Source organism: Lactuca virosa, chromosome 5 (genome assembly GCF_052849685.1).
Source record: "Lactuca virosa cultivar CGN04683 chromosome 5, Lactuca_virosa_CGN04683_v6, whole genome shotgun sequence".
Lineage (NCBI taxonomy): Eukaryota > Viridiplantae > Streptophyta > Magnoliopsida > Asterales > Asteraceae > Lactuca > Lactuca virosa.
In genome coordinates this window covers 441,978,629-441,994,393 of record NC_136430.1, presented here as the reverse complement: position 1 = coordinate 441,994,393, position 15,765 = coordinate 441,978,629, and positions in this window count along the sequence as shown.

The window sequence follows — 15,765 nt, the reverse complement described above, 5'->3', positions numbered from 1 at the left end:
TTGTTCAGCTCCCGATAATCTATGCACATACGGTGCGACCCATCCTTCTTCCTCACGAATAGGATCGGGGCTCCCCATGGTGAACTACTCGTCCTGATGAAACCATTGTCTAGCAGCTCCTGCAGCTGCGTAGACAACTCCTGCATCTCTGGAGGAGCCAGCCGATATGGTGGCTTGGCTATCGGAGCCGCACCCGGAACCAGGTCAATCCGAAACTCAACCTGTCTTTCCGGAGGTATCCCCGGCAAGTCCTCCGGGAATACGTCCGGATACTCTCGCACTACTGGTACATCGTCCACTGTCGCCTTACCCTTCTCCTGGGCATCTATTGTTGGATAAGGTGTCTAAGTCCATAACGTATTTGGTATATACTTGACCAGACCCGGCATGGTCCATTTGGGTTGCACTTTACCCAAACTATTTATATGGATAACATTATGAGAATAGTATATTTGCGGCCTACTAATATATTATAAGTTATAATATATTAATATGAAATTGTATTATTTAATTAGTATTGATCTTAAATTAATTATGAATTAATTTAGTGATCATAATGTGACTAATTAAATAATGGGCTATTGTACTTATATAGTGTGGGCTAACACTCATAAGGAAATGGGCTAAGCTTGAATGGGAGTCCATGGATGATCCATGGAGCTTTTAACCCATGGATCCTTGGAATAGGAAAAGACATGGGTTATTAGGGTTTGCATGGTTCATAACCCTAATCATCTACACTATATAAAGAGGCTTATGGTGCTTGAGAAGACACTATGTGTGTGTGCATAAGGTGTGGCCGATTTCTAGAGTATTAGAGTGCTCTCTCATAAGTTTTCCAAGTTTGTGGTGATTTGTGATTTCCATTTGAGGCATTCACATTATTGGTGCTTGGCTCTCAAACTCTCAAGGAATCAACTCACTAACAAAGGTATGTAATTCTTCTAGTATCTTTTATGTTTAAAAGTACCCCATGTATGCTAGATAGGTTATGAACCTTGGAAAATTATTTTGCATGTATTTTAGAAAAAACATAGATCCAAGGTTTCTAGGGTTGCATGAACACCTTAGGAGTGTTAGTTTGCTCAAAACCCAACACAACATTCCTATGGTGTACATGCAAACCCTAAAGCTTTGGATCTAGTTTGTCTAATGAACATGCAATAATCATCCAAAGCCATAAACCCTAGATCTAGCATGTGATAATCAATATTAACATAAGAATAAGGGTTTAGATATTACCTTGATTGTTATGTAGCAATAACAATCTATTCCTTCTTGTAATTGACTACTGAAAGCTTAGAGTCACAAATGTCACTCCTCTAATGGCTCACAAACACCAAGAGCAAGAGGATGAAGAAGGAGAGGAGAAGGAGGCACTAAAAATGTCTAGAAACCCTAAGGATTTTGTTGTCCACGTTTTTGGTGCCCTAGGGGTGCTTAAATAGTGAGGCTATTAGGGTTATCTAACACGGAAACCCTAATTTGACTGCTTAGGCCCTAAGCAACCCATGGACTCCTCTTTTAGAGGCCTTCGACGATTTCTAATGGGTTTCCCCATAGAATTCGTCCACTCCTCTAATATGGAGTCCATTAGCCCAATATTCAACTATCACACAATTGACAGTTCTAGTCCCCTAAGTTTAATTAATCTCTTTTAGCCACAAAATTAATTCTTAATTAATTATTGACTAATATTAATTTGTAACATCCATAAATTTTACGCTAAATTTAAAGTTTTCAAGCATAATAAAACCAATTAGTAATTGTTTACAAAAGTGTTTTCAATTCATTATTCAATCAGAGTGTCCCAAAAGCCAGATCATAAGGATGAGGAGCGGTACGGTCACGCCTTCGCCTTGCCATGAACTCCTGAAGTACCTGAAACAATAAACTGAAAACTGTAAGCCCGAGGGCTTAGTGAGCTACCCCCAAAATACCAATACCACACTGATAATACCATATCCGTAAAAATCAATCAATCATCATGCATACTGGGCCATCGGCCTGACTAGACCGCCCTACAGGGCCTTCGGTTCAACTGAATCTATATCGAGCCTTCGGCATGACTGGACCGCCACGTGGGCCTATAGTCTCCCCATACCGCTCATAGGGTGTGTTGGCCTTCAGCACAAAGCATGACCGCCTCAACCCAAGCAACAAACAAATAACCATGTGCGCATAACTAACATCTACTGGAATATACAAACAACGAACATATCTATCTCACGGATTACCAAACATATCAATTTCACATAACTAGAGCACTGACCTAACAGGTCACTAACATATCAATCCCTACGGATCATAAAAGCATAACATATTGTCTATCCTGATTCCGATCTAACAGATCATATCCACATGTAGCATACCATAACGATAACAACTAAAAGGGCCGGGCTTGGTGCCTTAGACCCTATCGATATAGTGAGGATAACTCACCTCGTAGATGTCGACTCGGTAGATAAATCCCAACTCTCGAATCACTTGCCAAAGACTTCACCACCTATTACCATAGAACGAATCATACTCGAAAGTCCTCAACCTTATAAAGGGCTCCATGAGCCAACTAGACAACCCCTGGTCAAAGTCAAAGTCCTCAATCAAGTTCAACAGTCCATGTTGACCTTAACTTGCCGAGTACCCTCAACTACTCGTCGAGCTCCTTGAAGTTCTTTCCCACTCGCCGAGTCACCGGGGTGACTCGTCGAGCTCCTACGGTTTCCGATCGAACCCTACAACCACCCGTCCAGTTTCCTACTTGCAACACAACGGATACTCACACATTCATAACTTGGGGAAAACTCACCCGACTCGCCGAGTTGTTCATACAACCCGTCGAGTCTATGGTAATCTTCATCGGACTCGCCGAGTTGCTCATCCAACTCGTCGAGTTCAAGGCCATCTTCATACGACTCGCCGAGTCAACCTTGCGACTCGTCGAGTTTCTTCAGTCCTTAAGCCATACAGACTCATTTAAGCCATGCAATGGCTCCGAATTACAAATCCAAGCTTCTAGAGCATGCTTTTCACGTAAAGTTGCAAACTTTACATGTATGCATGACTAAAAAGGCTCTTAATGGCAATTCTAAGCTCTTAATGGGGTTTCATGCACAAGGAGGGCCTCAATCACCCCCAAACCCGCAACTTTATGACTCTAGGACTTAGGAAGGGTCATGTCGTGGTCCATCATATAGTACTCTCTAACGAACTTACATATGATTCGGGAAGTGACTGAAGAACCAAGTCAACAGCCAACTTCCTTGAGACATCGACACCTAACATTCCCAAACTATCAATATGTTACCTTTTATTCAAGACATGAGCACATGTAGACTTTCCATTCTCATGTCTTTTGCCAATAGGGCTTGAGTGACCTTGAACTTTTCAAGTCTTCGAACACGTGGGTCAGGGAGAATTATTGGAGGAGGTGGAGGAAATAAAGCATAATTTCCATTTCCACAATCCAATCGTGGAACATCATCTTCATTTGGAAACTTTTTCCAACGGATTTAGGAAGACCATAGTTGTCAGACTTTTGACATCTATAAAACGAGAGAAATTCAAGTTTGGTTGATTGAGTCCTTAATAAAACACCCAAATGGGATATTAAGGCTAGGACCCAACACAATATCCTACAAATTGGAAGAGGATTCCGTAATCCAACTCGCAGAACATTTGAAGGTAAGTGAATGACGATTCACTAATTTTCCACCATGAAAAACGAAAAAGAAGGTTTAAGTTTTAAATGAATTGAAACTCCTAGATCTTTTGAGATTCATTGAACTTTTCAATGTCATGTTTAATCTCGATTATGCCCTTCATTTGTGACTGGGATGCCGAGGATCACAAATAAGGTGTGAATAACCATGCGAATGTACGTGATGCCCTCAATGTTACAGTCACCTAATCGACGTGCCGGTTAACCACACACGCTCCATCGATCTATGACTAAACATTGAGTCACCCTTCGCTACCAATGCCAAACCCAACTTAGTGTGCCGGTTAACCACACACGCTCCACTAATTGTCTCGACAAGGGTACAAAGTGTAATTCCATGGAATTGAATCGATTTCACTTTTTCCTAAAGTAACTAAGATTTAGGAATTTTATAAAACATTTAGTTGCGTTATTCATTATACTTTTAATGATGAGAGGGTTCGCCCTATCCTACCCGTTCGGCTAACAACCCTCCACTAGTCAAGAGTGCGGTGGGTAAGAGTGGATACCCATTCAATCACCATTTTATAGGCAATTTCCTTAAACACCCCTTATAGACCAGCTTCGTGAATGAGGCCTACTAACGGTAAGACTAGCAGTTTAAGTTATACATATATAATATTAGACTTTTAATGTTATATATAGTATAGGGTGTATTTTACACTTTTAAAATACTAGGTGGTTTAATTTTATAAATTACACTTTTAATTTAAATTAAATATAAACCATATCATTATGGATTTATTAACTTTCTTTTAATTATACCTTTAATTAACTTAATAAAACCATAGGGGTGTAATTTGAACTTTTTCAAAACTAGGGTTTTAGAATTTAACATTTTAAAATCAAACTTTTAATCAAAATTTAAATTCCAAAACTCGAGGGCAAGTTTTGAAACATTTCAAAATATTAGGGTTTAACTATTTAAATTTAAAAACTAAAACTTTTAAAGTTGAAATTTAAAACTATGAAACCTAAAGGGAGAAAATTGAAACTTTTCCAAATTTTATCAAGAACATTTTAGATCAACAATTTAAATAAGGCAATTAACAATTAATTTGGATATCTAATTTTGACCTAGTCCAATTACTTGCAAAACAATTTACCAAATAACTAAAATAAATATACATTATCATATAAGGCAACAAATATTTGATTAATTGGCAATTATCTACTATTTTGGCAAGGATATACACCCAAAATCAATAAAAATCAGATTTTATTAATTAAAAACGTTTATGGTAAGTATCCCATGCCAAAACAGCAAGTAAATCGTGAATTTTAGTTCCCAGACCCTTGGACTCGTCGAGTCCACAATGGAACTCATCGAGTAGGACCTACTCGTCGAGTCCATGAATGGACTCGGCGAGTCTGCCGGTCAGAACCCAAAAAATTCGATTTTTCAAGCAAGCAATGAACAATTAAGCATCAATTCATCATACAAACAGCCTAGGCTCTGATACCACTGATGGGTTATGAGCACTACAACATTCCTCTGGTGTACATGCAAACCCTAAATCTTTGGATCTAGTTTGTCTAATGAACATGCAATAATCATCCAAAGCCATAAACCCTAGATCTAGCATGTGATAATCAATATCAACATAATAATAAGGGTTTAGATCTTACCTTGATTGTTATATAGCAATAACAATCTATTCCTTCTTGTAATTAACTACTGAAAGCTTAGAGTCACAAATGTCACTCCTCTAATGGCTCACAAACACCAAGAGCAAGAGGATGAAGAAGGAGAAGAGAAGGAGGCACTAAAAACGTCTAGAAACCCTAAGGATTTTGTTGTCCACGTTTTTGGTGCCCTAGGGGTGCTTAAATAGTGAGGCTATTAGGGTTATATAACAAGGAAACCCTAATTTGACTGCTTAGGCCCTAAGCAACCCATGGACTCCTCCTTTAGAGGCCTTGGACGATTTCTAATGGGTTTCCCCATAGAATTTGTCCACTCCTCTAATATGGAGTCCATTAGCCCAATATTCAACTATCACACAATTGACAGTTCTAATGGAGTCATAAACACCAAGAGCAACTAGGATGAAGAAGAAAGAGAATGAGAACCCCAAAAACGTCCAGAAACCCTCTTGAAAAGGTTAGCCCCGTATTTGGGTCTCAAGGGGCCTTTAAATAGGTAGGCAATTAGGGTTATCTAACAAGGAAACCCTAATTTGACTGCTTAAGCCCTAAGCAGCCCATGGACCCCTTCTGGAACATGCCTTGGACGAAAATCATATGGGCTTCCCATAGATTTCATCCAACCTATATTCCAAGGTGATCCATAGCCCAATTGCAATTATCTTATAATTACAATTCCAGTCCCCTAAGTATAATTAATCTCTTTTAGCCACAAAATTAATTCTTAATTAATTATTGACTAATATTAATTAAACAATATGATTTCTCCTTTAATATATTATTCTCATAATATATTAATAAATCATAATTAATCCTCTCTCTCCATAATTCATCCTATCAAGTTGCTTTGGTGAAGGCAACCCAAAAGGACCATGCACCATCGGGTCAAGTACATACCAAAATAGTTATGGACTTAGACACTAATCCAACAGTCTCCCACTTGGATAAGTCTAATAACTATTCTGCGTATGACTTCAGATCCTGATCTGCAATCGTAGCTTTTAAAAGCTGCTGTCAACTCTGATCTTATCACATACGCGTCCTTTAGATAAGGAATCATATATTCCTCCATTCTAGATATCGTATAGACGTGAGACATGGATTGAAATCATTCTTTCAGTCTATTTGTTATTTCCCGATTTGTGATTTATGACGACTGACTAATTGAACAAATCAAATTAGCCCTGGCCCGGCCGAGCACTTTCCTTTGTCATCACTAAATCATCGAGGGGCCCACAGAAATCGCTTTTATCCCACATTGGGTAAAAGGAATGGATAAACTTCGACTCAATGCTCGCTTATACTCACTTACCGAATCACACACAACAACACGTTTTATAACACCAAGTTACTGGTGCGTTTACATATTATCAATGTGCAACCGACTCGCAAGATACAACTCACACATCTCGGTTTCAAGAACATAAGATATTATTGTCTCACCAATCACTCGGGATAAAATCCATGAAGCGATCCAAGTGAGCGTGGGTTTAATCCAATGCTCAAATCATATTCATAAGCACTCATGAACGTTGTAGCAAACCTTTGCTATGTCTAATACACTTTAGACAATCTACAAACCAATTCATAACAATCTTCTTTCATACCTACTTCCAAAGTATGAGCGACTGTGGAACGTTCGAATAATCTTATTATTCAGGAAGTCAAAACATGCAAATTGAAACACAAGGATAATACTAATCTTATATGGCCCCAAACTTTTGAGTATAAATAAAACACTTTTATTTAATCACCATATTGATTACTGATTATTTGTTGTTTCGGGTAATCAACTTCTTACTTGAATTATAACGACAAATGTCCCATGCTCTTAGCATGCACACTATGTTTACTTATGGTCTTTACTCTGTGAAATAGTATAATTGAATAACATTTTCAATCACACTCATTTTACAATTCCCAATCCTTACCACAAGTGTAAGAATACCAAATTCTTGCCACTTATAGAATATATTAGATTCTAACACTTTATGCAACGGTCCTTTCGTAATGTCATGGCACAAAATTCACCAAGACTCGGCCAATGAAATTACAAAGTCCTCTATTGGAGATTGTTATAAGACAATTCCAAAGACATGAAGTCTCACATTCAAAGTACATTCATTTGAACATCCTTCTTGCATAAAAGTTTCTAATCTAGACATATAGATTCTTAACGTCCAACTCCCAATCTGGAAACATTTCCATATTTTCCATATGACAACTCATTATTAATAGAATCATATCTAATAATAATAATGTCAATATGGTCCTTCCATTACTATACTTCCAACTGTTCAGAAGTGACCAATCATTGGCGAACCTTAGATTATCCTTGACAGTTGTTTAACTAATTCAGTCAATTCCGATTCTAGTCCTCTTTCCATCTTAATGCCCTAGGCATTTGGAAAATTTTAGAACGGTCGAATATTACAATGACATGATACTTTACCAGTCTTTTGCTATAATATTTCTATTTGCCATGTTCTCGCGATTCAAACTATGAAAAGGGATGCCGTAATCATAATCGAGTGTGAGAACGCAACAAATATTTCCATATATATAGAATTCTCTTATGTTGAATCCTTTCAACATAACATTCATATATCTTTTTGACTAAATTTGATTAAAATTTCTCGATCTAAACCTTTAGATTTGAAACGAAGTATATTATTCTCTCCCTTAATTATAGCAAAAACAACTTTTCAACCCCTGCAACTTTGCAAAGTGAAACTTTTGTTTTTCTATAATTAATATTGCCAACTTGCAATACTTAAAATAATGATCATGCTCCTACTAACATGATGATTATATCCTTTTAGCATAACATTTATACTCCCACTAGCTTTGACACGTATTCAGAAAACAGTTGGACTTCTAAAAGACAATACTTATCGACTTTCCAAAGTTCATAGTTTCTAATACGATATGCTTTGATAAGCTTTTATCTAAGCATCTCAAACTCATACACCTTACTTTAGACAGCTCACATGTGTGTCTTAAACAATTCCAGAACTTATAGCAATAAGTCTCGATTGTTCAAACTAATTGCCAAATCTCACAATCCGAACTATGAAAAGGGATGTCGTAATCATAATCGAATTTGAGAATGCAGTTTGCATAATCGGTATCTCCTTAAAATCTCTCTTAGTGAAAGAGTTTCCTCACAATCATTTTCAAGAAGGAGAGAAACCTTATGAAACTTAGATTTTATGGTGTATGTGTTCCTTTCCATGTGAATCTGTCATAATCATAATCGTAAGATAATGTTCGTGACAAATTCAAACTCTTATGGACAGAACTTGTTCATTCTTAATTTCTTGCCATCAAGGGTCCCACCATTGCTTCCAAGTTATTTAGCATCTCACCTATGCCAGTCAATGTACTTTCATTGATCAAGGTGTTTGCCCTTATGCATTCAATTGAGAACTCATATGCATAATCACTCAACTGGATTGGCACAGAAATAAAATTTTGTCAACACGATAGGTTACAATCCTCAAGTCGTGTGCTAGTGTTTAATAGGTTTACTTATTGATTTGTTATTGAAACTTTTCAAGATCTTTAGACTCCCACTGACCTCTTGACATATAAGATTCTCTTGTCAAGAAACATTTCTTGACAAACAAATACTCAAGAGTTAGTGTGTGTCTTTATCAAGACAAACCTACTCACAATTTGGTTACTAGTTGGTCTTTGTCTTACAACTTACCAAAATGTGCAAGTGTAAGAACATTTCTACTTAAGATTATCTCACTCAATTCACAATCTTGGAGTATAACTCTTAGACTTGATATTGGAACGAAGTACGATACATCTAATTGACTTAACCATTTCTACAATTCACCATTCCTCTTCTTAGCCAAACTAGTGCACTAAGGTATCTTAGAGGATGAATTGTAATATGGTTCCTACAATTACCAAGACGATCATAAAACACGATACAAAAGGTACTCTCCCTTCTTCTTAGATTGGAGAACCTTTTATCTTTCTGCCTTCATTGATTCTTCTTATTCGTTTTGCCATTCATTGAAACTTTTCAATGATTCAGAATCACACTTAATCTTGCAAGCATAATCACGTTTACTAGACTTTTAGTAAATCATGTGGAATAATCTTATCGTTCTTTGTGGTGGACTTGACTAGTGCACAACATTGTGTACCAGATCTCCTAGTCCTTCACTTGACTCACATACTTATGTGAACAAGGAATTAGTCTCAATTTTTCAAATACGAAGGTTCTCATTCATCACACAATACCAGTTGCATGATTCCAAGTTTCTGTCCAATTGAAACTTGGGTGATGAGAAACTTTCCTCATTTGGTAAATTTCTGACATTACCACAAATAACATAACTAAGAATCAATTTCATTCACAATATTGCTAACAATAGAACCATTCAAACACCAATTTTCATAAAATCCATCGTAAGGAAACATAAATAAGATAAATCAAAATTTATTTTATTGCGGAAAAATATTGTCCTTACAATGTGATTACTATGTAAATATTACTTAGCAATCTATCCTAACTCTAAAGTAGTAGCTCAAACAATCTGATATTTGAATCATGGGATCAAGATCCATTTCTTCATGACCAGATTTAGCTCACTTCTTTCCTTTTAAGCTTCCTTTTTCTTTGATTCTACAAAACATCAAATGTAATCTTATCACATCATGTATTAAGAATCTAAAAGGAACTTTAATAGAGTCAGATAGTGGATTTTACCTGATGCAGAGCCATACATCTTGACTCTCCCATCTTTTAGATCTCTCAGGTAGTCAGGGCAGCTTCGTAACCAATGCCCCCTCTTTTGGCAGTAGAAACATATGGATTCTTCTTGGAATGGTACACGGGACTATCTCAGACTCTGCCTTACTCTTGCGTAGAGAAAACTTTTCTACACTTCCAATGTTGCCATTGCCCATAGAGGGTTGGGATATTGATTTACCAGACAAATTTGCTGACTAGTGCGCCAAATCATTCATGATTTAGCATAAAATAAGCAAATAAGTCAAATCAATAAGGGTCATGTCGTGGTCCATCATATAGTACTCTCTAACGAACTTACATATGATTCGGGAAGTGACTGAAGAACCAAGTCAACAACCAACTTCCTTGAGACATCGACACCTAACATTCCCAAACTATCAATATGTTACCTTTTATTCAAGACATGAGCACATGTAGACTTTCCATTCTCATGTCTTTTGCCAATAGGGCTTGAGTGACCTTGAACTTTTCAAGTCTTCGAACACGTGGGTCAGGGAGAATTATTGGAGGAGGTGGAGGAAATGAAGCATAATTTCCATTTCCACAATCCAATCGTGGAACATCATCTTCATTTGGAAACTTTTTCCAACGGATTTAGGAAGACCATAGTTGTCAGACTTTTGACATCTATAAAACGGGAGAAATTCAAGTTTGGTTGATTGAGTCCTTAATAAAACACCCAAATGGGATATTAAGGCTAGGACCCAACACAATATCCTACAAATTGGAAGAGGATTTCGTAATCCAACTCGCAGAACATTTGAAGGTAAGTGAATGACGATTCACTAATTTTCCACCATGAAAAACAAAAAAGAAGGTTTAAGTTTTAAATGAATTGAAACTCCTAGATCTTTTGAGATTCATTGAACTTTTCAATGTCATGTTTAATCTCGATTATGCCCTTCATTTGTGACTGGGATGCCGAGGATCACAAATAAGGTGTGAATAACCATGCGAATGTACGTGATGCCCTCAATGTTACAGTCACCTAATCGACGTGCCGGTTAACCACACACGCTCCATCGATCTATGACTAAACATTGAGTCACCCTTCGCTACCAATGCCAAACCCAACTTAGTGTGCCGGTTAACCACACACGCTCCACTAATTGTCTTGACAAGGGTACAAAGTGTAATTCCATGGAATTGAATCGATTTCACTTTTCCCTAAAGTAACTAAGATTTGGGAATTTTATAAAACATTTAGTTGCGTTATTCATTATACTTTTAATGATGAGAGGGTTCGCCCTATCCTACCCGTTCGGCTAACAACCCTCCACTAGTCAAGAGTGCGGTGGGTAAGAGTGGATACCCATTCAATCACCATTTTATAGGCAATTTCCTTAAACACCCCTTATAGACCAGCTTCGTGAATGAGGCCTACTAACGGTAAGACTAGCAGTTTAAGTTATACATATATAATATTAGACTTTTAATGTTATATATAGTATAGGGTGTATTTTACACTTTTAAAATACTAGGTGGTTTAATTTTATAAATTACACTTTTAATTTAAATTAAATATAAACCATATCATTATGGATTTATTAACTTTCTTTTAATTATACCTTTAATTAACTTAATAAAACCATAGGGGTGTAATTTGAACTTTTTCAAAACTAAGGTTTTAGAATTTAACATTTTAAAATCAAACTTTTAATCAAAATTTAAATTCCAAAACTCGAGGGCAAGTTTTGAAACATTTCAAAATATTAGGGTTTAACTATTTAAATTTCAAAACTAAAACTTTTAAAGCTGAAATTTAAAACTATGAAACCTAAAGGGAGAAAATTGAAACTTTTCCAAATTTTATCAAGAACATTTTAGATCAACAATTTAAATAAGGCAATTAACAATTAATTTGGATATCTAATTTTGACCTAGTCCAATTACTTGCAAAACAATTTACCAAATAACTAAAATAAATATACATTATCATATAAGGCAACAAATATTTGATTAATTGGCAATTATCTACTATTTTGGCAAGGATATGCACCCAAAATCAATAAAAATCGGATTTTATTAATTAAAAACGTTTATGGTAAGTATCCCATGCCAAAACAGCAAGTAAATCGTGAATTTTAGTTCCCAGACCCTTGGACTCGTCGAGTCCACAATGGAACTCGTCGAGTAGGATCTACTCGTCGAGTCCATGAATGGACTCGGCGAGTCTGCCGGTCAGAACCCAAAAAATTCGATATTTCAAGCAAGCAATGAACAATTAAGCATCAATTCATCATACAAACAGCCTAGGCTCTGATACCACTGATGGGTTATGAGCACTACAACATTCCTATGGTGTACATGCAAACCCTAAATCTTTGGATCTAGTTTGTCTAATGAACATGCAATAATCATCCAAAGCCATAAACCCTAGATCTAGCATGTGATAATCAATATTAACATAATAATAAGGGTTTAGATCTTACCTTGATTATTATATAGCAATAACAATCTATTCCTTCTTGTAATTGACTACTGAAAGCTTAGAGTCACAAATGTCACTCCTCTAATGGCTCACAAACACCAAGAGCAAGAGGATGAAGAAGGAGAGTAGAAGGAGGCACTAAAAACGTCTAGAAACCCTAAGGATTTTGTTGTCCATGTTTTTGGTGCCCTAGGGGTGCTTAAATAGTGAGGCTATTAGGGTTATCTAACAAGGAAACCCTAATTTGACTGCTTAGGCCCTAAGCAACCCATGGACTCCTCCTTTAGAGGCCTTGGACGATTTCTAATGGGTTTCCCCATAGAATTTGTCCACTCCTCTAATATGGAGTCCATTAGCCCAATATTCAACTATCACACAATTGACAGTTCTAATGGAGTCATAAACACCAAGAGCAACTAGGATGAAGAAGAAAGAGAATGAGAACCCCAAAAACGTCCAGAAACCCTCTTGAAAAGGTTAGCCCCGTATTTGGGTCTCAAGGGGCCTTTAAATAGGTAGGCAATTAGGGTTATCTAACAAGGAAACCCTAATTTGACTGCTTAAGCCCTAAGCAGCCCATGGACCCCTTCTGGAACATGCCTTGGACGAAAATCATATGGGCTTCCCATAGATTTCATCCAACCTATATTCCAAGGTGATCCATAGCCCAATTGCAATTATCTTATAATTACAATTCCAGTCCCCTAAGTATAATTAATCTCTTTTAGCCACAAAATTAATTCTTAATTAATTATTGACTAATATTAATTAAACAATATGATTTCTCCTTTAATATATTATTCTCATAATATATTAATAAATCATAATTAATCCTCTCTCTCCATAATTCATCCTATCAAGTTGCTTTGGTGAAGGCAACCCAAAAGGACCATGCACCATCGGGTCAAGTACATACCAAAATAGTTATGGACTTAGACACTAATCCAAAAAATCCAACATGATCCTCAGTGTGATCAAGGAGGGCATTATAGAGATTTGCGATGAGAGGCCGAGTGCATTCTGCACTGAGATAGCAGTCATGATAGAGACCTGTACGTTGATGTTTAGGGAACTCAGAGTTTGTGAGGCTTCAGATTGTCATGGGGGTTAGGGACCCCATTGTTAGCAGCAGATGGTTGGCAGATGTCACCAACACTTTTCGTACCAGACGTTGTCTCGAAAGGAGACAAGATCTTACTTACTTCCTGTCTCCTGAGGGATAGAGCACGAGATTGATAGGAAGAGGTTAGTAGTGAGTTGAGTGATGATGTGGTTGATGCTATGTCATGGGATGACTTCCAGACCAGATTCTAGGCAGAGTATGCCCAGGCGATTGAGGCGCAGAAGTTGGCGCAAGAGTTCTTAGATCTCCACTAGACGACTGAGACTGTGGCAGAGATCACTGCCAAGTCTCGGGAAAGAGATTATATGGTGCCACAGTATGCATCAGATGACGAAATGAAGAAGGTAAGTTATCAGAATATACTGTAGAATGATAGCAGGGAGATTGTGATTATCTCTGGGTGCAAGACCCTGAATGACATGACTTCTAGAGCTTGAGAACGGGATATGGACTTGGAGCACATTGGTAAAAGGGAACCAGATCAGTTTTTTATATTGATGGGTCTCGAGAGGAGACCCTAGATTTAGGATTAGCTCTCGAGAGACCAGCAGGTCCATATTCGGTGCAACACTTTCGGGAAACTGCACAAGGGAGCCTTTTGTTCCATGGGTTGAGTTAGTGTAACCCTGAGTTATCCTCCGTTTGTGTCTGAATTATATATTTAAGAGATGTCATATGCCAATTGCATACCGAGAAGCATTAGCGAATAGTGATAGAGCAATTTCCCAAATTGCGGGATTGGGAGAGTACAACGTCATCTTGGTTTATTCCAAGACTGAGGAGCAGCACGAGAAGCACCTGAGGGAGGTGCTAGAGGCATTGAGGAGGGAGAAATTTTTTGCAAGGTTCTCCAAATGTGAGTTCTGGTTGCGTGGGGTGCAATTCCTTGGGCACCCTGTCAACCAGAAGGGTGTACTAGTCGATCCGGCCAAGATAGAGGCCGTGATGCAGTGGGAGATTCTGAAGTCTCCAATTGAGATTCGGAGCTTCCTGGGTTTAGCGGGTTATTACCGGAGATTTATTTGGGTTCTTGGAGGTGGTGAAATCTTTTAGATTGGCTAGTATTGAAACACTAGCAATGGTAAGCGTGTTTTCAGCAGATTGGGCATAGAATGGTAATAAGGATTGAGAATCCTTCCAGAATTGTGTGATGTAAGACGTTAGTTGAATCAAAGTGGGGGAGAATCATCCAAGGATTCAGAAGTAGGAGCAGTTTTGAAACTGAGATAAGTTTCGCATCTTTGTTTGGAAGGAAGACAGCTCAAGCGACTGTATGGTTTGAGGATAGTGTGAGATGGAAGTTCGGAAAAACTTTCCAATAAGGAGATTGCGTTCCCGTAATGTTTGCTAGCAAGCCTTAGGGAATCAGGTTGGGGATTCCAGTCAGGACATGAGTTCAGCTGAGTGCTGGTCAAGCGCGTGTTCGATCCAGTATGGATAGTGTTGTAAGTCTACGGGTGTAGTCGTAGCATTCACTAGCAGCCAGATAGTGCTAGAGTGTTGTAAGTCTGCGGGTGTAGCCATAGCATTCACTGGCAGCCAGATAGTATTAGAGTGTTGTAAGTCTGCGGGAGTAGCCGTAGCATTCACTAGCAGCCATATAGTGATAGAGTGTTGTAAGTCTAAGGGTGTAGCCGTAGCATTCACTAAGTTGGTAGATAGCGTGAGTGCGTTGTTAGGACGCAGAAAGAATAGTAGTACCCACCAGTTCGGGTGTAGCAGTGAGGATACGAAAATCCACAGATTGGATTTCGGAATTACCCAGGCGGATTAGACCTAGTTAAGCCAGTGATAAGACTGTAGAAGCGCCACTACAACTATGAGAGCGAGGAAGCAGTGGATTGCTTAAGGTCATTTATGACATAAGGCTACCAATGGTCATGTAGCAATCACTTATAGCCTTGGGTTTGGTGACGTCAGGATTCGACGCATGGAACCAATCAGTTAGATCAGAAGGCCGTTAGGGCCACAGTGACAAGATAGCTAGTAGCAACTAGTTCCAGAGAAGGATTTCGTTCAGAAGTCGTGTGAGGCGACTAAGTAGGGAGTCCTTTGGCTCCGCAGTCGGG